Source organism: Cydia strobilella, chromosome 6 (genome assembly GCF_947568885.1).
Source record: "Cydia strobilella chromosome 6, ilCydStro3.1, whole genome shotgun sequence".
Taxonomy (NCBI): domain Eukaryota; kingdom Metazoa; phylum Arthropoda; class Insecta; order Lepidoptera; family Tortricidae; genus Cydia; species Cydia strobilella.
In genome coordinates this window covers 1080940-1108086 of record NC_086046.1, presented here as the reverse complement: position 1 = coordinate 1108086, position 27147 = coordinate 1080940, and the positions used below count along the sequence as shown (strand labels likewise).

The window sequence follows — 27147 nt, the reverse complement described above, 5'->3', positions numbered from 1 at the left end:
TACTACTTGGCAGTTTATTGTAAAACCGTACACAATTACCTTCAAAGGAATTTTTAATTTTTTTGCAGCCGTGTGGCTGGCACTGCTAACTTGTCCTTGTTTCTTGTGTTAATATTATGTACGTTACAATTTCTCTTAAAATTATGGATATGTTTATGAACATACACAATATTTGCGTAAATGTATTGGCAGTATACAGTTAGTATATTAATATCTTTGAACTTATTTCTGAGCGAATCTCTAACATTCATTTTATAAATTGAACGAATGGCGCGCTTCTGCAGTACAAAAATGGAATTGATATCAGCAGCATTACCCCAAAGCAAGATTTCGTATGACATGATACTATGAAAGTAGCTAAAATACACTAATCTTGCTGTTTTTTCGTCTGTTAAATGACGCATTTTGCATACTGCATATGCTGCAGAACTGAGTTTACCTGCGAGAATATTTATGTGAGGGCCCCATTGCAGCTTGGAATCTAACGTCAAACCCAGAAATACTGTACTATTGGTCATTTCCAGTTCCTCATCTTTGATAGTGACAGTCGTTTGCATATTCCTGACATTTGTAGTCAGGAATATACAAACAAGTAGTAACGTCACGTTCGAAACAACAGGCCATAAATAAACGTAAGTTTGTACGCGATTAAGTCCCGTATTAGTTTTAAAATTAAAAGATACAAAATGTTAAAATGAAGTAAAGTTTGGGCACCACAAAGCTGTAATATAAAATCGAGGCGCGATGATGGACGACTGAGGCGCGCGCGCAGGTAATTATGAACCTGGCTGCGCACGTCATCATCATCGATCTAAGAATTTCCAACGACGGGACTTAATCGCGTAAAGTTGAAAAATCGAATATTGTGAGTGCTGTGTGTCGACCCGGTGACATCCCTAGTGCACAAAACGTTCAAGTTAATAAACAAGACCAAGTGCGGGTAGTTCGAAAAACTCGCGCGCCTAATAGAAGATGTTGATGTCAACTTGAGCCAGTCTTCTCCGAGACCACGGGGACAACGCCGTCCTCGAAACGTCGGAGGTATATTTCCAATTTATTTTACGCGATTAAGTCCCGTCGTTGTGAAAATTAATGAGTAAAAATCGTGAAAGTTTAAATCAGTGTGATCCAAGAATTGTTCGATAGAGGAGATCGGGGCTAAAAGTGTCGGGGGTAAGTTTTTCCGATGAGAATGATATTTGTCGCGCAAGGATAGGATTATATGTCATTGCAGTAGCACATGATTGGCGCGACAGTATCTCGCGGCGAGATAGACTACCGGTATTTTTCTAACTATGTTAATTAAAGAGGGACGGGTAGTCTATCTCGCCGCGAGATACTATCGCGCCAATCATGTGCTAGCCCGGCAGGTTAGTTACGGAAAAAATAAAAATGAAACCGGACACAAGTGTGAGTCGGACTCGCCCACCGAGGGTTCCGTACTTTTTAGTATTAGTTGTTATAGCGGCAACAGAAATACATCATCTGTGAAAATTTCAACTGTCTAGCTATCACGGTTGATGATATACAGCCTGGTGACAGAAGGACGGACAGAGGAGTCTTAGTAATAGAGTCCCGTTTTTACCCTTTGGGTACGGAACCCTCAAAATGACGACACAACTTACCCCACGGAATTATATATTTTTACTTATTTTACATATAAACTGTTAATATTACACAAAAAATTATCACGTATTTCGATTAGTGTGCCCACACGCTAAAAACACTCTTATTTTTAATTACTGATGGATGTTAGAATTTGAATTGACGGAACAGCCCCATAGCGGGGTTAGTTGTTCCGTTCCGACCGATCTCATAAAAATGGTTACAAAACAGACTAGATGGACCGACGATCTGGTTAAAGTCGCGGGAAACCGTTGGTTGAGGGCAGCGAATGACCGTTTTTTTAAAATAAATAAATATTATAGGGACATTATTCTTACACAAATTGGCTAAGTCCCACGGTAAGCTCAAGAAGGCTTGTGTTGTGGGTACTCAGACAACGATATATATAATGCTTATACAAATACTTAAATACAACATAGAAAACGTCCATCACTCAGGAACAAATATCTGTGTTCATCACACAAATAAATGCCCTTACCGGGATTCGAACCCAGTACCATCGGCTTGTTGTGGAGATCCTTGGGTGAGGACTTAGTCCAGCAGTGGACGTCTTTCGGCTGAGACCTATGCTATTTAGTTAGTTAGTTTTGCTGGGCATTTTCTGCAAATCGACATCCAATGTGCCTATTTTGCGTGAAACGAGGTAGCGCTACTCTAACCACCCCAGCTCCTCCACGAAGCCTAACGAAGTCTTCAGGTTGCTAGTTGCCTCCTTTAGTGTGCATGGATTCCCTAGGTATTTGCTCCTATATACTTCTACCTGTTTACAGTCTAGGAGAATATGTTTTGTTGTTTCTTCTTCTTCCATGCACGCTCTGCACATGGGGCTGTCCGTTTTACCCATATTATGTAGGTGTTTGTTTAGTGTGTTATGTCCTGTTATTAATCCTACTATTTTACATAGTAGTTGACCTATGCTATGTTAATATTTTAACCTCTGGCCGCCCACATGTCATAACTGGTCCAAAAATGCAATTTTGATTTTTCAAAATAAATATTTTAAATATAATGGAACAGGTTGGAGTGTAATATAAATATTTATTGTCTTAGTACCTAATACTGGAAGTTAGTAGTTTTTTTTTAAATAAACTTAATAAGCTTAAGCTTTATTGCACAAAACGAAGTAAAAGGCGGATTTAATACCTTAATGCATTTTCAAGAAGTCAGCTACATAGAAAACCTAATAATTTATAAGATAAATATGCACCTCTAGTTTTTAATAGGATCTACGGCTATAAAGAATAAATAAAGGCTATAAAATAAAGCATTTACAGTAAATAGGAGCTTCAAATGATTAAAAAAAACAAAAATTATAAACAAATTTTGCTATTTCGACAAAAAAATTAAAACGGACGTTAGGACCTTCGTTCAAGGGCAGTTCCATTTTATTCTATTTTCACAATAATCATTCGTCTGTCGGACGTTAAGGTCACCTACCAGCTATCAATCAACCATCACTCAACAGTCTCACTTTAACCTTACCAACTTAAAACACATCCTACAACACAACCTTGCATCTTAAGCGTTCATCTATAGGACCCAAAGTCGCTATTAAAAACACTTACCTGAACGCATTCTTAACATTGTTTGCAATTTTTTCCATGCACTCAATATAAAGTAAATTGAATTTTATTGCCCTTGAAATAGAGATGAAGCTAGGTGCATTTAAAAGGAAAGGGTTCATATGTAATTTGGTATCGTAAAGTTTGTGATATGCAGGGGTCTTGTCTGTCATCACGTTCAGTTTATGGGCACAAATTATATGCGTACGCGCATGATTGGGGTATCGGCGATTTGGGTCATTAGGGTACCATTGGTATTGCTGACTGTTTTTTGGTCTGGTAGAAGCCAATTTAAGAATGAAAATTGCGATTTAATGTTGTATTTTGAAAAGTATTTTAATGTCAAAGTTAATGGACACTTTGGAATATGTGTGACTTTAAAATTACTAGAAAATACAAGAAATGATTTTATTGTATTATAATTAATATTGTAAGTACGTATAAGTTATCATATGGCCATGTTATTCATAAAAACACGCTATGCTCTTCCATTTATTTCCTATTTTTAACAAAAATAAAAATTATACTTTGACGGATTATCAACGGTTGATTAAATTCGAAAGACGTTTATGAATAACACCATAAATATTTACAAGTTCTCTAGGTTAGCTTCTAATGTTACATATTTTCGTGAAATAAAAATTGTACTGAATATTTGAAAAGTAATGTCACTTTATTGACTTTAAGTGACAAAATAAATAACATATTTTAGTTAATAAAAAATAACCCCCAAAATTCTATGTATTATTTTACTAAGTCCTCTTCACCTTCCTGCCCTTGTCCCATTTCTAATAGGGGTAGGCTCTCGTAATCCTCCTTCTGCAGAGATATCGTTATTATTTTTTGTTTTTATTCTATTATGTCTACTTAAGAGTTTAAGAGTCGTACCAAAGTAAGTCTGCGCACACTATGCAGTGGCATTATTATTTTATAATGTCTTTGTCACGCCAAAGTCGGTCTTATTCCTTATTATTTACAACGACGGGACTTAATCGCGTAAAATAAGTTTTAACTTTTACCTCCGACGTTTCGAGGACGGCGTTGTCCCCGTGGTCTCGGAGAAGACTTATTAAACTTATTTTACGCGATTAAGTCCCATCGTTGTATATTAATGAGTAAAAATCGTGAAAGTTTAAATCGGTCTTATTCCTATTTGAAAAATTTGCACTATAATATTTATTTTAATTTTTTCTTTGTCCATTTTTCACCTGTAGGTAATACGATAACCATATCTTGCTGTCTAATAGTAGGGAGAGAAGAAGTTGACGTAAATAAAGTACGGGCTTAGTACATACAGTCACTTCAGTCATAGTTTAATCACCATTAATTTCGAATAAAAGCCCATCACTGTGGACACTAGCGCCACTGCTAAATAATGGTGATTATTTAAATTTAGCGATAGATACTTAAAAAAGGAGGCCGCTACGTACTGTATTTTGTATTTAAGTACCTTTTGAATACATTTTAATAGTTTTAACGTTGCTAGATTTGTCAATCTATGCGTCCAAAGTTAAAACGGCCGTTTTTGTTTTGAGTTCATAGATCGACGAATCCAGCCACATAAAAACTAGTTTGATGTATTCAAAAGGTACTTAAATACAAAATACAGTACGTAGCGGCCAGCGGCCTCCTTTTATTAAATATATATCGTTAAATTTAAATAATCACAATTATTTAGTAGTGGCGCTAGTGTGCACAGTGATGGGCTCTTAATCAATTAACGAATCCCTGTACTACCTAGCTTGTATTTCTAACAGGCAGTATCTTAATCAACCCGTGTACACGTCCCGTGTGATGCATGGCTACTGGACCAGTGCTTGAACAACGTCATGAAACATGTTGCATGCGGCCCGGTGACGGCCCAGTGGATGAACACGGATGAGGGACGTAGTGTGTTAAGACGAAAGTGGACGATCGGGCGGAATCGCCTTTTCATTTTAGGGTTCCGTACCCAAAGGGTAAAAACGGGACCCTATTACTAAGACTCTGCTATCCGTCTGTCCGTCTGTCTGGCTGTATCTCATGAACCGTGATAGCTAGACAGTTGAAATTTTCACAGATGATGTATTTCTGTTGCCGCTATAACAACAAATACTAAAAAGTAGGGAACCCTCGGTGCGCGAGTCCGACTCGCACTTGGCCGGTTTTTTTATTGATGCAAAAAATTACACAGCATTACAGCGAACTAATACACTGAGTATTATACAGACTAGGTACATTATACGGTCTTAAGTAAGTTGCAGACTTTCCTTGGTCTATTTCTATCTTATTTCTAATTTAACATTATACATTTCAACGTTTAAATTATACTAAATAAATATGCATATTAATATAATTTAACTTACTAACTTTAATTAACCAAATAAGAATTTACTTAGTTTTTCAAAGTACTGCACTTCTGCTGTTAAAAGTCCATATTTTATGCACCATTTACACCGACAATAATATAAACATCCTATACCCTTATTATTTTCCAATTTCATTAAAAAAGGTGTAAAAAACCAACCATGAAACTTTTAAATAACTTACCATGTTAAAAATACATTTATTTCAATTTAAAAAACTAGAAAAAATATCGGATCATTTTTTTTTCTTTTATTATTAAGTAGGTAGGGACTTAAAGTAGGTAATTTATTATTTTTATTATTGGAAATTCAAAGTTCATTCAAAGTTACAGTTAGGTTACCTATTAACTTTTTGCATAAATATCATAGGTTAAGTACTTACCTAAACACCATTATTATTATGATTATTTCAAATAAATAAATAAACATTAACTCATATTTAAATATTATGACGTACCTATATTTATATTTTAACACACGTGGCTGCATTTATAATATAATAAAAAGAAAGAAATACCTAGAAAATAAAGAGTATTAGGTTTACCTAAGGTTTTATGTAAAAGCTTCATTCGAAGAACATTTTAAAACTATATCAGACAAGAATAATTTTTAAACTAAAAAAATAAGTATAAATATTTATTTTACTTTTTAAATAAATTCACGAAAATGAAAGCAAAATAAAACCTGTTGAATAAGAAAAAAAGGACAAAAACACATGTAAAATGGTAACTACAACTTAATAAAGTTATTTCTAAAAAACAGATCGAACAAAATAATCAAAACACCAAAAACAATACAATAGTACAAACGAAAGTGAGTTACGCGGGAAAAAAGGCTAAAAGCGGGAGGTGCGGTGGGCGGGGGGCGGGGCCTTAGTCCCCGCCTGCGTTAGAGCAGGACAACTGACGCGCGGGTGCACCGCCGCTGCGAGGGAAAGAGGTAGCGGACACGCGTGCACGCTGCAAGGTCACCGTGGACCGGTCGGTTTTTGCACTGTTTTGACGTAAAAAAAAAAAAAAAGTAAAAAAATTTTTTTTTGCACTTTTACCACATTAGAAAAATACATAATTCAAGCCTCATCTCTCTCTCTTCTCTCTCTTTAAAGTCCAAAAAAATTTATATAAGAAATAAATACTACGGAATTGGTATAGGGCGGTAATTTTGGCCATAATAATATCCAAGTGTGCCCTTTAAAGATTTGATAAAACTTTTGAGGTTAATGCTGCTTGACGTTTAAGAAGTTTTAGTAATAGTGAAAAAGTAACAAAAGTGTAAAAAAGTAAAAAAAAATAATTGAAAACGACATCCGCATCACGCAAAAGAACTGCATCGAAACGCATCTTATCACGTCTCGTTTGATTGAGCGCTAGTTCCTCAAACCGCCGCGGCGCCACCGTCGCGCTCCGCCGCGTCACTCCGGCCGCGCCGCGCGAGCCATCCGTACGTGCCGAACGTACCCGTACTTCAAAATACGCGAAGTGCCAAAAAGTGCAAACTTAGTGTCAGTGAAGTGAACTTACCAAAATTCGGTTCGGGGATTGCGAGCGTGCTGTTTTTTGTGTTGAGAATTTGGTTGAATGAATGTAGAAAACAAATAGAAGTTTGGAAAACAAAGGATAGCTGTGCTTGTTTAGGTGCTCGTGACAGGTGAAAAACGTCATTGTCTGTCTATAAGTCATCGGAATATACTGGTAAGACATTTTTGTTAAAAAAATCAGTCGTCCTATTTTTCCATGTTTTACTGAATTTCCCATTGTTTTTTGCTTAGTTTTTGAGGTTATTTCAGATTTTGATTAGTTTTCAGATAAGTTTGATTAGTTTGTTGTGAGTTGTGAAGTCAGACAAATTTGTGTAGGCTCGGCAAAGTTCGGGCCAAACTGAATTCAGTGGGTTTGCGGCGGCGGCCGGCGACGGTTGCGCGCTGAAGCCGGCGAGATGACGTAACCTTTACATGCTCCATTTTCAAAATTAAAAAGCATTCGAAAGACAAAAGAATATATTTTTAATGGAAGATCATAACTTTCTGATATGAATGCTGCCTGTAACGTATGTTGAATGCTTTTTTTATTAATTTTATATGTTTTTGCAATTTTATACTCTTGTAAGTTTTACCAGCGTTTTTTTTTGGCATAGCACTGCAATTAGCGTGTTTTGTAATGCTACCAGATATACCAAGGTTATGAAATACCTGTGGTTTTTTTTTTTTTTTATAAATTTTACAGTACATATGGTGCTGCTTTACCGCACTAGTGCAATAATTAGCACAGGACGTAGCTATGTCGAAAATTTAAAGGGCCATATGTACTGTAAAACGTTGTACAATGTACAATACATGTGCGAATAGGTAATTCCTAACTCGTGTCGAAATTATCGCCACTCCTATTGTTCGCACTTGTATCATAATGTACTATTAAGTTACACTCGACTATATCGTCTTTTAATTTTAATAAAAGCCCTTTTATATTTTAAAAAGATTTCAGAGACAATTTCAGAACAAAATAGGTATTTCCATTAAAATAAATAAAGGTTTTGTTAGTTACTTAGGTATCGTTACTACGTTTAATAAAAAAATGCCTGATTTTATTACCCATTGTACCAATTTTTAATAAAAATATTGATAATTATAGCAATTTCGCATATTATCCCAACACGCCTCCTCTAATAAGTAAACAGACTAATAAATATCGTTCACTCCGTTACATCAAAGATAGATATAACTCCGTAATAGATGGATACAGTCTAAGGAAAAAACGTGCCTCGAAAATCACGAAAATTTGATTCTCGATCAGATGGCGCCACTAGTTTTGGCCTACTCTCGTATAGAGGGCGTTGACTGTTTCGTTTGTTATTTATAATTTTAACGCATACCAATGAAAGAACATGGGTCAAAATCATATAAAAATAATTAATGCAAATAAAAAAAATCATTTATCCATATTTAAATACATTTTATCGTATTTTTATAAATCTTCATTTTTAGTTTTAAAGTGTGTCGACAGATGGCAGTGAATTTACTGGGGTTACAAAATTTACTATGACAGTACCGCTCTAGTATAAGTTACTCTATGGTTACATTAACAACTAACTGCGTAAGAAACTAAGGTATAACAGTAATTACTAACTTATTAATCATACGGGTATAAAAGTAACTAACTAACATTATATTTTTGGTAACAAAATTTCTTAAAATAGAAATAAGATTGGTTTGTAAGTAATACATTTAAATACCTAATTACATATAACATATTAATTAATTACAAAATAAGATATAAATACATTAACAAAACTTAGGTATAAACTATTATTAAAATTTAGTTAAAAAATTACATTAAAATTAACTATAACCTAAATTAAAACTAAGCAAAGCCACAAATTAGTCAAACAACTCGTCCCTTGCCCTTCCCGACGCAAAGGTGCCCATCACGTTTGCCGCGTTACCGCGCTGAATCGCGATAGACAGTCTCTGCATCAGGAATGACCCGGAACGAGGGTCATGACCTCTCTCCCTCAAACGCCGCCCCAATTCGCCCAAGAATATTTTGGCCTTAGCACACCAAATATATAACATTTTTTAAATTTTGCTGTAAATACATGCAAATCAAAACCATTGTTACCACCAATAATTTCTTCACCTAGCAAAAAAAACCGGTTATTCTTGATTAAACGTACCTATGCCTCCCTTTCTTAACATCATAAGTATATATAGACCGCGAGCCAGGAACAGATTTCCATGACCAATCGGGCGGAGGAGGAATAAATAAACAATAACATTTATTTTAGATATAAATCAAAAACAAAAAACAGAATACAAATACATTTTTGGATATAGAGCATTTTGTACCTATTTATAGATATTAAAAATAAATAAATAACAAAAATGCATTTAACAGGTTTCACGAAAACTACTTTTGTCAAAATTAAGTCAGTCAATTGGCAAAAAAACCTACTAAAAAAATCGAACCTATTAGATTAAACGTGTGCCTTTCATTCACTCTAGCGGCCATGTATATTTTTGCAAAGCAGTGCACAGTTGTCATTTGTCATTACCGTCAAGTGATACGAACTTCAAATTTCTTAAATAATTACTAGGTACTAGAGATTAATAAAATAAATAAATGATAACTTTTACAAATCTAAAACAAAAACTGAATACAATTTTTTCCAATCGAATTGAAACTGTTATGAGAAAGAGATTGTAAAATCCTAATATGAAAATAAACGATACGATACGATACGATACGAGACATACTCACATTAAATAATTTCACGGTTTAGACTGACTTGTTTTAGTCACTCGCGCGACATGTGACTGAAACAAGTGAATGTAAACCGTAAAATTATTTAATGTTATTTTTTCCAAATTCAAAAAACTTCTTCAACTACCTACCAAAAAAAAGCAAAGTCAAAGTCACAAGTGATACGCACTTCAAATTTCTTGACTCCTTAAATAGTTAGTAGTTACCGGTGATTAATAAAAAAAAACGATAACATTTACAAATCTCAAACAAAAACTCGATACATTTTTTTCCAAATTTAGGTCAGACAATTGGCAAAAAACTTCAACTAGCTACCAAAAAAAGAACCTCGAAGTCAGATTCAACGTGTGCCTCACTTCATTCACACTAGCGGCCATGTTTATTTTAGTAAAGCAGTGCACAGTTGTCATTTGTCACAAGAGATAAGAACTTCAAATTTCTTGACTCTTTAAAAAAAAATAATTACCGGTGGTTAATAAAATAAATAAACGATAACATTTACAAATGTAAAACAAAAACTGAATACATTAAATTTATTTCCAAATTTACGTGAAAGACAATTGGCAAAAAACTTCAACTAGCTACCAAAAAAAAAGAAACTCGAAGTCAGATTCAACGTGTGCCTCCCTTCATTCGCACTAGCGGCCATGTTTATTTTTGTAAAGCAGTGCACAGTTGTCATTACAGTGAAGTGGTCTATCGGTGGGCGGGGCGGCGCGAGCGAGACAGCAGGGGTTGCAAGGATTAAGATTGTGATTAGGTGGAATGTATTAGGATAGTAAATTGTAAGGGATATAAGTTTTTTTTAAATGCAAGAATCAAGGATTATTTGCAAATTTTTTTTTCGCTATGCAAGGATTACGATTTTGATTAGGTTTTGGAATGTAAATATAGTAAAAATTAAGTTAGATATGATTTATTTTTCATCAAATTGGATTTTATTTTTTTGTAAATAATAATATCTAATTTTATAAATAATAATAGGTTATTTGTTTTTTTTTTTTAATATAATAAATTGAATGACAGGTTTATAGTACGTTTTGTCTTTTAATTATAAAGAAAGAAAGAAAGAAAAAGCATTTATTAGCACAACATAACATAAGACTAAAACTAGAAATATACACAGAATGAGGTTGCGCTAAATGGTCCTTACTCAGCTTGGTGTCACGGTGTGAGCCAACATGGCACACTCCGCGACGCTGATTTTCAGTAAGACCATTATATTACAAAATTAAAATAAAAACAATATTTGAAGACGCTATTGAACTGATTAAAAGTAACGAAGTAAATAGCTGCAAGCAATAAAAAAAATCATTAAAAAATCTGCAGTCACAATTCCCGTAATTACGTAAAAATTACACACTAGGCTTTTATGACAAGCAGTAAGATAATAAATTAAGTAAGACAGTATATTAGTAGGATGGTATCATTCCTACTAATTTTAGTTTACTAGAGTGAGACCATAGAGTAACTTATACTAGAGCGGTACTGTCATAGTAAATTTTGTAACCCCAGTAAATTCACTGCCATCTGTCGACACACTTTAAAACTAAAAATGAAGATTTATAAAAATACGATAGAATGTATTTAAATATAGATAAATGATTTTTTTTATTTGCATTAATTATTTTTATGATTTTGACCTATGTTCTTTCACTGATATGCGTTAAAATTGTTAAATAACAAACGAAACCGTCAACGCCCTCTATACGACTGTAGGCCAAAACTAGTAGCACCCTCTGAACGAGAATCAAATTTTCTTGATTTTCGAGGCACGTTTTTTCCTTAGACTGTATCCATCTATTACGGAGTTATATCTATCTTTGGTGAGACCAAGAAAAGTGATATATTTATGCGTCATAATTATGACGTTTAAAATAACACTTGCACTGCGTGTGCTATCAAAATCGTTGCAGACTTTTCTTGGTCTAATTCTAGCTTTAGCGTAGCTTTTAAATGTTCTAAAATAATTCAGTATAATCAAAGATAGATATAACTCCGTAATAGATGGATACAGTCTAAGGAAAAAACGTGCCTCGAAAATCACGAAAATTTGATTCTCGATCAGATGGCGCCACTAGTTTTGGCCAACTCTCGTATAGAGGGCGTTGACTATTTCGTTTGTTATTTATAATTTAACGCATACCAGTGAAAGAACATGGGTCAAAATCATATAAAAATAATTAATACAAATAAAAAAATCATTTATCCATATTAAAATACATTTTAACGTATTTTTATAAATCTTCATTTTTAGTTTTAAAGTATGTCGATAGATGGCAGTGAATTTACAGTGGTTACAAAATTTACTATGACAGTACCGCTCTATCTTATTATATCCTCATTGGTATAATAGTAAAGAAAACTAGTCTAGTAAAGAAATCTTGTTTGTTGTTATTATCTTACACGGTGTTTTTTTAGTCTGGTAATTTCAAGGGTGCATTCCTGAGCTTAAATAAGTAACTTTCTCAAAGAAACCGGTTTTCTAATTAAGTCCATTTTGGAGATAATCGATGATTTATTTTTATCTGATAAGGCTGCTACGAGTTTAGTATGAGTATTAATTTGCTACTAAACTCAAGTACTATCTCAGACAATCGATATTCGAAATGTCATTGATATGTCATAGTTTTTAATTGTTTGGTGGATTTAAATAGTAATGTCCGTGTTACACCGACGCTATTTATTACTTTTTACGAAAAAAGTAAAAAATATATATTAAAAAAATTAATAAACAATGCCATTCAATTTCCACATGTAAGTACTTAGCCATACCCCGAAATTAACAGTTTAAAAAAAACACCTTGTAAAGTCTGACCGGGAATGTATGATCACGCGCCATGTTGCGGAATTTTACTGGAACTAATTTTTTCATACTACATTGAACTGTCACCCTATACATGAGAATGAACAGCGCCCTCTTGACAATGATCATATATTACTGGTCAGGCTTTATCTTATTAATTATTTATTATCTAGGTAACCCATGACAACGTTTTGAAGGTTATTCTTTCTTAGATCCATAGTAATTAAAATACCGTTATCAGGTTCCGTTTTTTTTAATAAATAGCTATTTGAGAGTCTTTTTATGTTACATGAAAATGCCAACGTCCTCATATCCTTTTTTTACAATTTTTGTTTTCACATAAATAAAAGTTAAATTTTTATGTAAATGTCACTGGCAGATGACAAGCCATAGGTAAAATAATTTGTAGAATTAATTTCTTAATAATTTTTTTGAAAATTTTTCAATACTTATGAAGGACCCATGATGGTTCGCAAGGTCACAGTCACTAGTTATAAAATATTGTTTTACAATGAAAAAAAAAAAGAATATTATTCTGATGTAAAACATGTAATTGATTGGATCTTTCACAGATGGCAGTTTAGTCGCCGCAAAATAAGTTTATGTCTACAAAAAATGCCAATAGGTATCGTATATTTTTATCAACAGTTTTCCTTACAGAAAAAATAATATATTTTTTACACGAAACAGGTAAATGGTTGTAACTGAACAGGATAGCAGGTGACGCTGGTGTCGTGTCAGTCGCCGCGACATAAGTTTGTCGCATCGCGGCAGCTGCGCGTCACATGATGACGATAAATTTGACGCCGGTGACAGACGGTAAAAATGTACGAATAGTCATGATATAAGATTGATAAACGTATGTAATTTTTATTGATATTACTTTCTGAAATAATACTAAATGCTTTTATTAATATCTATTGTAGGTACTTTTATTTGCCATTTTTCTGAACGATTTTCAAATCGTATCAAATATTTATTATTTTCGGGCAAATAAATCCCTTGCGATACATAATTCGAAATTTGTATACAAATATGTATGTAGGTCGGTACGGGTCTATATTGTTTCCCATATAGTTTTAAGTCATAATGTATTGTTTGTCCACATTTTCGTTAGTCATAATTTGGTTTTTCTCAGAAACGCGTAACTTTTCAGGATTGCCATAAAACAAATCTAACCTAACCTATCATATTTACAGGATAACCTGAGGAAAAACCTTTCAGAATTATGACTAATGATAATATGACATTCATTACATTATGACTTTCAATAATTATGTCAAACAAAGGTCGATATAAATGTACATAGTTATTTTCCATCGTATTTTCACGGAAACGTACGAACATGTCTTGCTATTTCAGTCAGTCTCGGTACAAAAAGTACTGACAAATACGAACGTTTCCGAGAAAATACGATGGAAAACAATTATGCACTACAACTGTACCTATAATCAAAATACTCTTATGCGTTAAGTACTTTTAATAGTTCTAGTCTTTATATCCATATCTTACTTCGAATTACGAGAGCTGTACCTAATTAAATTCCAATCAAATGTATCCCTTCAGGAAAATCAATAAAATCGAATAATAATTTCATTACATTATTGATAAATTTTTTGCTGTCTATAAAATTAAGGGCGTACTAAAGTTTACTTCAATAAATAAAGCAATATCACAATTGTAACAAATTATGTTAAGTTATACAATTTATATAATCCCAAAAACTTAATTAATCAACTTTATGATACTAGTAAAAGCGCCATTAACCAAAATTACAACAAACTGTCATAATTTTCATTCACATAACTATGCCATAAAACCTAACAGCCAGAAATCTAATATACATAAATCGTGTTGATAAAAAAAAGGTTTTCTATGGTTCCAGGAAAAAAATTAGAAAAAAATCACATCCGTAGATGCGTGACTGATCTAACGACATAAACCGGCGATTTATTACAAAATCCAAAATGGCGGCGCGCGCGCCGATGTCAATAGCGCTGTCCGTCATCCGCCATATTTATTCGACAATTAAGTATATTTATATGTATTTTAGTGCTTTGAACTGGATTTGGCACTCAAGGTGACATGATTGGTAAAATTTGGACGGAAATTGTTTAGATTTAATTTAATTATTGGCATTCATCCTTATGGTATGCTATTTAATACATAATACAATACATTTGAGGTATATAATACATTTGAGGTATTTCGTGGTACTTTATTTAAAATTTATTATATATTATAGGATCTTTTACTGGCCAAAAAATAGGTAAAAACTGTAAAACCAGAAACTATATTAACATTTCTAAGCACATTTGAAGCTACCTGTTTTAGGGTTCCGTATACCCAAAGGGTAAAAACGGGACCCTATTACTAAGACTCCGCTGTCCGTCTGTCCGTCTGTCTGTCTGTCACCAGGCTGTATCTCATAAACCGTGGTAGCTAGACAGTTAAAATTTTCACGGGATGTATTTCTGTTGCCGCTGAATAAAAAAATACTAAAAATTACGGAAATACTTTGGTCATTATTTTACAAGAAACAAATACACGAAATCATTCCAGCACCCAAAACCCCGATGTATGCACATTACATAGCGCGACTTTCTTGACTTGACGTACATTATCCATCTCTGTTCATTTACCACAAATAGAGAGAGACATATACTGACATGTTTTATATATATAGTCCTCCACATCGATTTCGATGACGTCGACCTCAACAATCAAGGTTTCTCCCTCTCATGAGCTCTTATGTGGCTGGCCAGGCCAAACTTGCTCTTAAAAACTCTTTTACACTCACGACAGTAGAGTTGACCGGCCGCATTGTACGTATACACGTAGGATGGCTTAGGTCTGTCCTTGCTCAATTGCCGTTTTACATCTAAAGTCGTGAGGCGGTTTTCCTCAAACGACTTGATGGATTCGAAGATGGTAGACCGCCAAGATGACCGTTGATGACCGACCGACATGTTTTACTGTAATCACATATCACAGCCCAGGTAGCAAAGTGACGTCAGCGACGTCATAATGACGTCATTTATACGTCACAAGGACGTAACGGACGTCATAATGACGTATAAATACCTGGGAGATAACCTCTCTTATTTACTATCCCTTCATAACGTAGTTAATACGGGATGACAGAATCCTTAAAATATTGCTAATGGAAAATATAAACTTGGGTTCGTAATGCTAATGCATTTGCAATAAATATAATGAGTTTTTATTATTATCTAATAACCAAATAGAATATATGGTTACAAACATAAAATGAATTTAATATGCGAATACGCATTAATTTAAAATATTACATGGACTTCTGTTTAAATATTATGCATTTGTCGTGAGTCGTTTTTTTTTTGTAATTTCGAAAATGCATATGTTGAAAGAATGTTAATGTTTCCACATTTTTGAAGCAGGTGCCTGATAGGTTTAGAACCTGAATTTCTAGACGGTTATCCATTACATTTGGGTTCCCCTCATATGGCTGAATATTAATTTTAACAAGCAGAAACGTCTGCGATCGATGCTATTAAGCTTAGAATAAATTTAAAAGTGGAAAAATTACTGCCTTGGGTGAGACTTGAACTCACGGCCTCTGGAGTTCAAGTCTCATCCAAGGCAGTAATTTTTCCACTTTTAAATTTATTCTAAGCTTAATGGCAAAATATTATTTGTCAGAAATACACTTCGCAAAACTTTTAGTCGAATGACGCTTTCGCATAAATATATACTTGCCATAATAGCCTTTTCTCATAATATTTATTTGGCAGAATTTTCTAAGTTAGATTAGGGTTTTCTGCCAGATCTCGGATTGGAAGGCATGTCAAGTGTTCGGACATGCCTTTCATGGTGGTTTCGGGCAAGTATCGGGTGTATGTTTCACTTCCATTATGTGTTTCACTCGGTGGCAAAATTTGTTTAACCCTCGTGCTTTGAAACCCTCGCAACGCTCAAGATTCCATTTTTCTCGTGGTTCAATTTTGGATTCTCACGCTTGCCCGGGTATCAATATTAGCATGAGAGGTTAAACAACTTTGCCCACTTGTGAAACAAATAACTATTGTACCTCATGAAATAAAACTATGAAAACGGATTATATCGCGTATATTTAATCAATAATACATCCAGACGTTTCGTTTCGTTTAGTTTGTATAACTAGCCTTATTAACCGATTTTGCAAAAGTTGATAGTTTATAATGTTTTTTTTTTTAATTTACATACAAGATATATACAGTGGTACTACGTAAACGAAATTAATAACTAGCTTAAATCTAAAATAGGCCCTTGAGGCATTGTACCAAGGATGCTGGCGGCATTTCCTCGCTGTATCGCAATGCTGATACGTTGTACGAGAAAGCCGCCAGCTCTTCGGTCACCAGTTACGTCAACCAGACGCTTCGCGATTTCGATTTTTTTATTTTTGTATGTGGATATTTTTGCACTGTGATTCAAAGATTCATTTATTTCGTCATCATGGGTTACATAAGGTGTCAGTTTGGTAATACATATTAGGTCCATCATCCATGGTTTGCCTTTCGGCGTACGATATAAAAATATACTTATACTAAAATAGCTAAGAGTACTCGCTAAAATGTGCCATTTTCAACCAAATTGTCGGTTGTCAATAAGGTGCTATTTCCAGATAACTTCAATTCGAAATCAACCTTATCGACAAGCGACAATGTGGTACCTTTTGATTGAAAACTTCACAAATATTCTTTAAATAACAACAAACACTTGTAGCTTATCCCCAGTCACCCGTTGACCACGAACGTTGTAAAGGGTTCGAAACGTCGGGATGCATTTATAGATTAAATATATTTAATCCGTTTCCATTATTTTATTTCATGAGTAACTATCGCGGTAACCGAAGACAATATGTGGTATTTTCTATAAAATGGAACCTTATTTTCGATGGCGCTTACGCCATTATAAACGATGCTCCGAAATAAATACAATGCCGCGCGACGCTGTGCGGCGTAAGTGCCATCGACAATAAGGTCCCTTTTCATAGAAAATGCCCCATATTAACTATTGTACCTATTGTATTGTAAATCAAACTTAAGGTAGCAACCTATTAATTTTCTCTTCTCAATGAATATTCATTCTGCTAAAAAGCTTTTAAATTTTAGCACAAATAAAGTAGCAATTATTAAAAATGAAGATAGGTATCTAAAAAGCCCACAGACATACAAATTAATAGAATGACCTATACCATGATAAATTACTTAAAACCAGTTATCCAAAAATACACAGTAACCTTGGTCGGTCACCATGTCTGTCCATACCCAGATGCTAATTCGAACTTACCTACATTTTTATATCGAAATGATATCATTTTGTTATCATGTTTTGTTCATGTGAACTGACGCCCGCGGTATTTTGGGACCGATACGACCTTCGAACCTTCTGATATACTTCTGAACACTTTAAACTATCGCGTTTTGTACACATAATTAGTGTCATTAATGGTTTTTTTATACTACGTCGGTAGCAAACAAGCATACGGCCCGCTTATGTTAAGCAGTCTACATAGCCTATGTACGCCTGCAACTCCACACAACCAAAGGAATTAAGACAGGGGGATTAAGGGGTTTAACGCATTTAAAGATTATTTTACCTTTTTAGGGTTCCGTACCCAAAGGGTAAAAACGGGACCCTATTACTAAGACTCCGCTGTCCGTCTGTCCGTCTGTCTGTCCATCTGTCCGTCTGTCCGTCTGTCACCAGGCTGTATCTCATGATCCGTGATAGCTAGACAATTGAAATTTTCACAGATGATGTATTTCTGTTGCCGCTATAACAACAAATACTAAAAAGTACTGAACTCTCAGTGCGCGAGTCCGACTTGCACTTGACCGGTTTTTTTTTTCTTTTATTCGACATTTTAGTTAGGCTGCACTAGCTGTGGTCACGGAAGACTGACGTCCCAGCAAAATGTCAAATGAGGTATATTGAAAAGGTAAAATAATGAAATTTAATCGACATGTAATGTAATGTAATGTAACGTAATGTAAATGTAATGTAAATGTAATGTAATTGTGCATGTTTAAGATAAAAATGTAGATTTTTGACGATGCAAAAGAGACCAAACCAATCCTTGAATAAATTAGTTTTTATCTTTATCTTATTAAACCTTCTGATGTTGTAAATATCCATGGGCGATGTTAACTCCTTACCATCAGGCGAATCGTCTCGAATTGTTCGTACATGTATTGACGTGAGCTAAACGCACGGGCAAATGATATCCCAATGACATCAGTTTATTAAATTGTACGTTCGAACCGGTCTCGATATCTGTCCATACCCAAAACGTCACTCATTTACATAAATTCTACATTAGACGTGACTTAATTGACACATTCAACGATTTATGTGAATTACTAAGAACTTGGGGTTTTTTGAGGGAAGCTTTTCTTTTTCTCGTAATTTACTAGCCTGTCAATGATATAGATAATAGTTCTAATGCTTATTCTTACTATTTTCATTGTTTTTGGGTTAGAGCGTTTTGCTGTCGATAAATTCCAACGTTTCGGGATACAAAATAAATACAAAACGATTGATTGCATTTGAGATTGAAGGCGATAATTTACATACATTTATTTACATACAAGATATATACAGTGGTACTACGTAAACGAAATTAATAACTAGCTTAAATCTAAAATAGGCCCTTGAGGCATTGTACCAAGGATGCTGGCGGCATTTCCCCGCTGTATCGCAATCCTGATACGTTGTACGAGAAAGCCGCCAGCTCTTCGGTCACCAGTTACGTCAACCAGACGCTTCGCGATTTCTGCAAACAACTTATGCGCGCTGGGACCCCATGGACCTAGGCGATAATTATGTTAATAAGTAGGGAAAAATAAGTAGTAAATCTTCGATCTACCTACTAATTGTGACGTTTTCAATCAAAAGGTACCACATTGTCGCTTGTCGACAAGGTTGATTTCGAGTTGAAGTTATCTGGAAATAGCGCCTTATTGACAACCGACAATAAGTACCCTTTTGGTTGAAAATAGCACAATTGATGGATAATAATGAGACAAACACTTGAAAACGAGGATAAATATTGATTTTCCCAATGTGAGGAAAATTGGCATATAAATTGTTTGGTTGGAAAGACAGTCATAGGACAAAAATTTGAATACCTACGTACTTCGCTTAGACACACTCAGAAAGGTAGAGCTTTGCTCCTTCTGCCTTACCGGCCTTATGTAAGTGGAGTATGTAGTAGTAGTAAATCACTTTGTTGTACAAAACAAATATTGTTAACATGAAATTCATATAAATACGAGTATGTGTACGAACGCAATAGTTAGAAGCAACGAAAGAGCTTGAAAACCGGTCTTACCTGATAGACGGTCTTTTCCACATTTACCTTATTGATTTCTATATTTCTTTTCCTATACTGTTTTTGATTTCCATAAAAATAATCGTGTTTAAACAGTTTCAAAAATAAGTAAGATCAAAATATTAATTCCAATCATAATCATAACATGTAAAAAATCACGCCATCACTTTGATAAAACGGAACGCACAAATGGCGGAAACATAAAATTAAATAAAACAAATAATCCCATGATAAAAGACGCGAATTAAATTAAAGATCTGAGTATTCATCACGTAGAACAACTCGTAATAAAACTAATAAAATAATCGAGGTCGATAGTAAACGCATCGATTTTCTTTGATCCGTCATCGCGTGTAAAAAACCGAACGATATAATGTGGGAACGGAACGTTTTTTAGCCGAGCGGCAACACCGCGCGGAAACATGGCTGCCGCGGGCGCTATAATAAATTGATAACCTTTATGTTTATGTTAATTTAGGGCTTAAATGTTTTCAAAATAGTCTTAATCTCAATATGTACTGTACATATGGTACTACTTTACACTAGTGCGTCAAATAGCATTTTTCGTGCATATGTCGAAAGTTTAAAGGGCCATATGTACTGTAAAACGTTGTACGATACACGTGCAAATAGGTAATTCGCAACTCGTGTCGATTTAAAACACCCCCTGCGGTCGTGTTTTAATTTATCGCCACTCGTTTCGAATTTCCTCTTTTCCGCACTTGTATCGTAAATAACTATTTACAGTAAAATGTCACAATGAGTTGAATTGTAGGTATCCGTGATGAAATGATCAATTGATCATGCAAAATTTTGGAGATCCAAACTAATTTCAAACTTCACATCAATTTTAGTAGTAGTTCTTGGCATTATGTCAGACGACAAATAATATAAATATATTTGACATCTGTCAACTGTCATGTGTAGATCATTTTGTGCACTTTGTTCACTTCGCTACTGTTTTTAAGTATACAAATCTACTATACCTAAGGAATAGATCTCATTACTTAATCTCTCGCTTGGATCTATACCTACGTTTGTTTCTTATCATTCGTTTGATTGCACATTAAACGCAAGTCGCCGTTAAACGCAAGTTTGGCGAAACTTGTATAAGTTTAAAATGTGTTATACTTTTTTGAAAATAAATTAAAAAAAAAAAAAAAAACATGTTTTTTCAGATCCACTTATACATTTATATTCTAACAGAGTAGTGTGTAGATCATTTTGAGTGCTTTGTTTCTCTGCTTCTAACAACACAATCCTAATATAAGCAATAATTGTTCCCATAAATTACCGTTACAGATATGTTTGTTTCCTATCATTCGTTTGATTGTGCATGTTTTGACAGACCCATACATACACAGTCATAACACTCATAACTAACATAGTGTGTAGATCATTTTGCGTACATTGTGCTGCTGATTCTAGCAGTTCTTCCTATACAATCCCACTATAAGCCTTGCAGAATTGCCTTCACTTGATATGTTTCTTTACTATCATTCGTTTGATTGCCCATGTTTTGACAGATTCACACATGCGCAGAAGTGTGTCGATCATTTTGAGCTCTTGCTTAGCCATTTTTGTTTCTAAGTATACAAATTTTACTACAAGGATTTGATCCCAAAAGTGGTGATATCGCTTAACGTACCTAGTAAAAATTAAGACTTTTGTAGGCCCAAGCTTTTCTGCAAAATTTTTGACATCTGTCAACTGTCGAATCAATGTGTCATATAGCCACTAGGCAGGCTTCACAGTCGTGCACAAAGCCAAAAACTAGGTGTTTTAGATAGTTCTACACTTACTACATTCATTTCTAACTATACAAGTATTGATCCCATAAATTACCTTCACTCGATATGTTTGTTTCCTATCATTCGTTTGATTGCGCATGTTTTGACAGGTCCACACATGCGCGGTCATAACGCTGTCGACGCGGGCGCACGAGCGGCAGTGTGTTTGTGTTTACGTTGCGAGAATTATCGGTGTAATGCTGGCTTTTTGATGATTTCATCTTCGCGTGGCCTAATAAGAGTTGTGATTTGTTTTGATTATACATTTTATTCTAATTGGGTTATTATTATACGTTTCTTCCAAACATTCCTCGGTACGGAGTGAAACATGTCGAGCGTTTTCGACTTAAAACACGTCAGTGACCCGTTATTAATATATTTAATATGTCTATGTCTCACGGAAGTTTTGTTTTTAAAATTTAACGGTATCCTTAGTCGATAGCGCCCCGCACGAAGCAGGTGGTCCCGGTTTGAATCCCGATATGTCTCTACAGTTCTCGTTTGTCCTATCAAAGATAGATATAACTCCGTAATAGATGGATACAGTCTAAGGAAAAAACGTGCCTCGAAAATCACGAAAATTTGATTCTCGATCAGATGGCGCCACTAGTTTTGGCCTACACTCGTATAGAGGGCGTTGACTGTTTCGTTTGTTATTTATAATTTTAACGCATACCAGTGAAAGAACATGGGTCAAAATCATATAAAAATAATTAATGCAAATAAAAAAAATCATGTATCCATATTTAAATACATTTTATCGTATTTTTATAAATATTTATTTTTAGTTTTAAAGTGTGTCGACAGATGGCAGTGAATTTACTGGGGTTACAAAATTTACTATGACAGTACCGCTCTAGTATAAGTTACTCTATGGTCCTATATAATATAGTTAAATTTGTTTTTGATAAGCTATTACATTTTGATGTGATGTCCGGTTAATAAATGTGCAGATGCGCTAGCAACACTGGTTAGCTGTCATGGCGCTCGGTGCACTGTGTGGATGATAATAATTTGTATTGTTTAATTGTTATCCTAAGGTCAAGAGCATCCTAAACCGGCGAGCGTGTATGAGGAATGTTATGAAAGTGAAGGAAGCGAAAGAGGTCTGGTATGCCAGGATCGTAGCAAGTGGAAATCCGTGGTCTCTGCTACCCCTCCGGGAAATAAACGTGATTATATGTATGTATGTTATTCTAAGAGTTCATAGATTGATGAACTAAAATATGAACAACACAATGCTGATGCCTGTTCCTTTTGTAATATTTATAATCATAAAAAGATACCTAATTAATTAAGAGAATAAAATGTGGATAACTATTGAGGAAAACTCATTTGATAAAATTTAATTAAAATAATTTACCCCAATACAGAGAATACAGGAGAAGGAAATACGGACGAGAATTGAAATAGCCAGAAACACCTTTCAGAAAATGAGGAAACTTTTAACTAACAGAAAAATAAACTTAAAACTGAGGTGGCGAATGGTTAAATGTTACATCATCCCAATTCTTATGTATGGTTCCGAAAGCTGGACCCTGAAAAAGAAGTTGGTCAACAAACTAAGGGCTTTTGAAATGTGGATTCATCGAAGGATGCTCAAAATTAAATGGACAGATAGAATAACAAATGTTAGAGTTTTGGAAATCATGAAAAAAGGTTTAGAAGTAGTATCAACAATTAAGAAAAGGAAAACAGCATATTTTGGACATATATATATATATATATAGGAACAATAAATACAATTTACTGAAATTAATAATTGAAGGAAAAATTGAAGGGAAGCGTGGTAGCGGTAAAAGGCGCACATCATGGACTGGAAATATAAGAGACTGGTTAAAAGTGAAGAGCATAGATAGACTAATTCGCATGACTGAACATAGAGAGACATATAGACATATGGTCGCCGACCTCCTGGACGGAGATGGCACGTAAAGAAGAAGAAGAAGAGAATACAGACTACCTAATTAGGTCAAACTTAATTGTCATCTCATATTAACAAGTCGCAGCATAGTAAAACTAGACTCAGCTCCGATCTTACCCACATAAAACAGTGCATCAACATCACAAACCCTCCAAAAATGTCAAGCCAACTAAAAAGCAATTTTAATTCCGAATTCAGAGCCGCCCCGGGTCTAAATCAATATGATATGACAGTTCTGGTCAATTTATAGCCGTGAGTTAATTACAACTGCGGCCCGGAGTCTAATGACTTGTAAAGATGCTGCCTTACGTGCGTATCGTTTGATATATTGTTTGGGTTCTGATTGTATCGATTCTGAAATTGTGGGTGCGATGGGTGTTTTGGAAGGGGTGTAAAGGGCTTGGGTTTCTAGGTTGAAGTTTGAACTATGTTTTTATACAAACCTAACCCCGGCAAGCTCGGTTCTCCGTATAAACGTAGTTCCGCTCTCATTTTAAAACGACTAGCTAGATTGCTCTGAAACTTTGTACTTACATTAGGATAAGGTATATCTATGTCTGTAATTAGTTTATGTAACTTCAGATACCATAGTTAAAAAATACAGCGAAGTTAAGTTGCATATACAACTTGTTTTTGCTCTAGTTCGTTTGTCTTATAAACTGGAGCTATATAAACTAATTTCCGACCTAGATCTACCTCATGTCATTGTATGTGCAAAGTTTGATTACAATCCAACACGTAGTTTTAAAATGAGAGTGGAACTACGTTTGTATGGGAAGGTGCCATTCGGCCGAGCTTGCCGGCGATTCTTAAGCTTACTAGGTAAGCTGTGTCGTTTTTATTTCTGTGTCACTTCGTACCTTATCACAGTGACAATATTGTATTATTGTCACTGTGACAATGACTGGGGGGATGGGGTGGGTGATTTGGAAGGGATGTAAAGAGCTTGAGGCTTCTAGGTTGAGCTATATGTCTTTCCACTTGCTAAATCCCACTAACCCGGGGTTAACCGGTTAAACCGTTAACCCATGGTCAACTTGTATCTACTGGTAACCATGGTAACTTCAGGTTTAATCGGTTACCCCGGGTTAGTGGGATGGTGGAATTGGCCCTAAGAAGCTATTTGTATTTACATCCTACAGTCGAGGAATTTGATTTTTGTGCCAATTCTCATCTCATAATATTAATTGTCGCTGCGACAAGATACGAAATGGTACAAAAGTGTAATGAGCGTATCGTATTATCCTCGTAAGGCCCAATGTGCATTACAATGTACACTCTGTTTCAATCTAATTTGAATCTTACACTAACTGAATTAAGTAGCATTTCTTTTGTTTCATTGTTTTCTAAAACAAACTAAAGTCACCTTAATCTTCTATACAACAAGGTTCAAATTAAAAAAAGGGAAACTTTGTACGGTGGGCCTTACGAGGTTATATATTGTTTTGGTTCTAATTGTAATGATACTGAAATTGTGTGGTGCGGTGGGTGTTTGAGAGATTTTGAGCGATTTGGAAGGGGTGTACAGGGCTTGTGGCTCCTAGGTTGAGCTGTTTTTATACAAATTACCTAAGGTAAAATACTATGAGTCATATTAAATATATTCAAACGGTTTATTGACATGTTTCGCTTCATGACAGTTTGTGCAGTCGAAGGCAAAAATATCGATCTAGACAAATGGCTCAAAAATATGTGAACACGACTTTATTGTCTAAGGTGTAAGAGCGTACACATATTTCTGAAACTGGGAATGTATATTTATGCCCTTGACTGTACATTAATTGTCATAGTGAGTGAATTTTACGGCCCTGATTTAGTTAAATTGTTTTATCCCTTTCTTACAAAAAAATAAGTCAAAATGACAGATAAAGAAACGATTCATAGCTAATTCCGGCCAACGCCGTTGAATAGCGCCATTAGTCCCTATCTCATGTGCTCTATAAACGGTTGAGACTTGAGAGGCAAGTTACATTTTTGATACTTGAATTTATAGTGATAAATGTATGAACTTGCACTAAACACTTATCAATATCAAAGATAGATATAACTCCGTAATAGATGGATACAGTCTAAGGAAAAAACGTGCCACGAAAATCACGAAAATTTGATTCTCGATCAGATGGCGCCACTACCTTTGGCCTACTTTCGTATAGAGGGCGTTGACGGTTTCGTTTGTTATTTAACAATTTTAACGCATATCAGTGAAAGAACGTCAGAATCATATAAAAATAATTAATGCAAATAAAAAATCAAAATTATCCATATTTAAATACATTTTATCGTATTTTTATAAATCTTCATTTTTAGTTTTAACCCTTAAATGCATGATTGGATGTAGGATCTTGAAATCTGTGAGCTGTCCAATGCTTTGTATACATTTGGCAACAATATGCATTTAAGGGTTAAAGTGTGTCGATAGATGGCAGTGAATTTACTGTGGTTACAAAATTTACTATGACAGTACCGCTCTATCCTATTATATTCTCTTTGTCAATATGTAATTATGTAAACAGGCCTCAGTATGAAACCCAGTTACACTTACCCCGAAACCACTCTTGTCCAGACTTTACCAATTAATGTATCATTTCCTTTGCTACCGGTTTCGATAAGTTCGTGCGAATGTCAGCTGTCAGTCATTCTCACGTTTCATACGTTTCATTTGTTTTGTGTTCGATATTAACTGAATTTTAATAAAGAGGAGAATAACTTACTTAAATGTAATGAAGTGAGCTGTACCCGTACCATGAGTCACTGACAGTGTCAAAACTGACATATACGTGTACGTACTTTCTATACATCTCGCACTAATATGCCAGTACGAGCGAGATGCATATAAAGTAAGTTATGTTCTAGCGTTTATGTCAGTGCCAAACTCATGGTAGCCGTGCTTTTAGTAAAAAAACCGGCCAAGTGCGAGTCGGACTCGCGCACCGAGGGTTCCGTAATTTTTAGCATTTGTTGTTATAGCGGCAACAGAAATACATCATCTGTGAAAATTTCAACTGTCTAGCTATCACGGTTCATGAGATACAGCCTGGTGACAGACAGATAGACGGACAGCGAAGTCTTAGTAATAGGGTCCCGTTTTTACCCTTAGGGTACGGAACCCTAAAAAAGAATATTTTAAAGCAAAGAAATGTGACTTATGAACTGAATTGACGGTGACAGCACAAAAGCCTGATTCAGATTTAAAGTTTTATTACAGTTATGATCTTATTTTGACACGACCTTGAAGATCACTCACGCTAACTGGTGCATGCAAAATTAAGTGATGCGTGAGATGCGCGCCAATCGCCAAGACAATCGTCAAAGTTGTGTAAAACCAGTTTAATACCCGAACTTAAACTATCATGAGACATATTTCAAAATATTTAGATCATTACGGTTTCACTCACTATTATTTTTATTAAATAATTTTACGGTTTAGACTCACTTGTTTTAGTCACTCGCGCCCCCATGACACATGTTTCGGAGACCTAGG

At 34.7% G+C, this 27147-nt stretch overlaps 1 protein-coding gene across 2 annotated transcripts in view; it reads left to right on the top strand.

The window, feature by feature from the left end:
* The window catches only part of LOC134741938 (protein tiptop-like), a 475809-nt gene that overhangs the window by 54310 nt on the left and 394352 nt on the right, over positions 1–27147 (top strand). Inside the window, exon 1 of one of the 2 annotated variants that reach the window (XM_063674821.1) lies at positions 6900–7224. The exons of the other annotated variant lie outside the window; for it this stretch is intronic. The gene's annotated coding sequence lies outside the window, so the exon portion shown is untranslated. Of the gene's footprint in view, positions 1–6899; positions 7225–27147 lie in introns of those variants that run through there. 2 annotated transcript variants of the gene reach the window in all.